The sequence below is a fragment of the Pelodiscus sinensis genome, chromosome 15 (genome assembly GCF_049634645.1).
Source record: "Pelodiscus sinensis isolate JC-2024 chromosome 15, ASM4963464v1, whole genome shotgun sequence".
NCBI classification, from domain to species: Eukaryota; Metazoa; Chordata; order Testudines; family Trionychidae; genus Pelodiscus; species Pelodiscus sinensis.
Genome location: NC_134725.1, coordinates 40,048,722 through 40,051,225, shown reverse-complemented (window position 1 = coordinate 40,051,225; position 2,504 = coordinate 40,048,722).

The following is a 2,504-nucleotide window of genomic DNA, read 5'->3' as shown; positions in this document are numbered from 1 at the left end:
GGTGCTAATGCCTCCCAACTACTCCAAAGACTTTGTGGTACAGACAGATGTCTCAGCAGTAGGGCTAGGGGCGATCCTGGCGCAGGAAGTCGAGGGGGAAGAACACCCGATACTATATTTAAGTAAAAATTGTTTCCTAGGGAGCAGACATACGCCACAATAGAGAAGGAAGACCTGGCCGTAAAATGGGCAATAGAATCCTTGCGGTACTATCTACTGGGAAGTTCTTTTAAGTTCGTGATGGACCATGTTCACTGAAGTGGTTGCAGTCCATGAAAGACGTAAACCTCCAGGGTAACTAGATGGTATCTGGCGTTGCAACCCTACAGCTTTGAAGTGGTTCACCGACTGGGGAGTAAGCACAAGAACGTGGATTTCTTTTCAAGATTGATGGAGTCAGAAGAAGCTGCAGGCAGTGAGGTGGCCATAGGCCCAAGGGGGGGATGTGTGATGGGGTGATGGAGGCTGACAGGGCAAACCCTGCACCCCACACTGGAGCAGTGCTTGGCCCCAGAGCTGCAGGACGCGAGCAGGTATGCTGGGAGTGGTTGGCAGCCACGGCGCGCGCATGCACGGGGATCCCGTTGGTCCGGAACGCCGGACGAGAGGACTGCACATGTCCGGTGTCCCAAGAAAGGGCACCAGCTTTGAAAAGAGAGAGACAGGCTTCACGAGGGAGAGAGGCAGGAGGTGAGGCGGACAAGGTGAAGACCAGTGCTGCCAAGGAGGAGGAGGAAGAGGAGAGGTGGACTTCAGGGATGACACCTCCAGCCCGAGGGAGGACTGGACCTGAGACATGGCGGAGCAGTGAAAGTGGACTGGAGGGAAGAAAGGAAGGCGCCCAGGACAGGGTGGAGGAGAGCCTGCGGGCTGGTGAGTTGCAGCACGACCCCACTGGCTGAACAGGTTGCCGGAATACCTGTTCCCAGGGTCCTGGGCTGAGACCTGGAGTGAGGGAGGGCCCCGGTCTCCCTTCCCTCTTGGCATTCAAGGGACATTCACAATTTAAGAAGAACTCGAAAGGACTGGTGGCAAGTGCCGGGAAGCCGGGGTGCAGGGTGTGGACAGGGACTCCTGGGTGGGGATTCCATAGACTTAAACAGTAACACCGTTCTTTCCCAGACATCCCGGGTTATACCTCCAGGGTTACAGGCTCACGCATGAGAGAGAAGCATGAGAGAGAACCTCGTCCCCTCAACTCTTCTCTCTCCACATTCCACGGCACACCTGGGTGACAACCGGGAGAGGGACGGAGGACCCCCCTCACATACACACAGGCTGACATTGAGGAACGAGGATGGGTAGCCAGGGCGAGCAGCAAGGGCACCCCCTCTAGCCCAGCCACCTTTCTCCACACTCTTCTTTTCTCCACCGAGTGGCCCTTTCAGTTTCTTTGCAAACCAGGCAAACCAGCTAGAAAAAGTAGAAGCAGCCCAGGACTGGGAGGACAGCAGGAGGGCGCGTACTGGCACTCCAGGAAGAGGGTGGTACAAGGGTCCTATCATGGGTGGAAAGGCAGCCGGCCCCCCTGTTGCCCCACCACGGCCCACGCCGAGCTCAGGGAGGGCAACGGTCGGGCCATCCCATGCAGCGGGGACCGCAGCGCGCCCCTGCTTGCTCTCGCGACCGTGTCTTGGCCCCCACTGAGCCTCACAGCTGCCTGGGTGTCATTTCGTGCTCCTGGGCGGGCTCACGGTGCCGCTCGGCCCCGCACGGCAGAGGTCTTGATGACGGCCAGATGGGCTCCACACACCACCTCACTTCCCCCATTACCATCACCCTGAAGGTGTATGGGGGGCCAGGAATGGGCCCATGCCCATCTCCCAGCAGCCCACAGGGAGAGAGAAAGGAGGGTCCCTGGTTCATCTCTGAAATCCAGCACGGAAAGGCAAGATGAAGGAGGGTCCCGTTCCTCCTGAACGCCGGACTGATCCCAACCCACCATGGGAAGGGTGCCAGCCTGCGAAGGGCCCTCCACGTCCGTTCCGTGAGTGCCACAGTGATCAGGAGAGAGGCTCAAGACACGCATGGCCCTCCCCCCCACTCCATGGATAGGGGAGGCAGCTGCCAGAGCTCAGGTCCAAGCCTCTGGCTTCAGAACCGGAGAAGGAATGGCAGCAACCAGAGCTGGACAGAGCCAGGAAAGGAAGGCTGATGCTCGGTCCTCCGCCTTGCCCCCACCTCCCATAGGGGTCGGGTACTATACTGGGATCAGTACCCCTCTGGTTCCCGCCGTGTGCCCGGGTGGGCCGGGGGAGCAAGGCTCGGAACTCCCCTGTCGATCGGAAAGAGGCACGCCCGTGGGTCACACACGCTTTGGATCATTCCCTGGGGGCTCGTGTCCGCAGGCTCGGGTCCGAAGACCCTGTCCTCTCTAATCTCTGTGGATATGTCGAAACGGGTTCAGTGAAAAAGACGACCACTGCAGTCAGGGGGACTAAGCTGGAAACACGGCCGACCGCCTGGAACTCAAGTTCTGCAACTTAGCTGGCGGCTACCCCTTT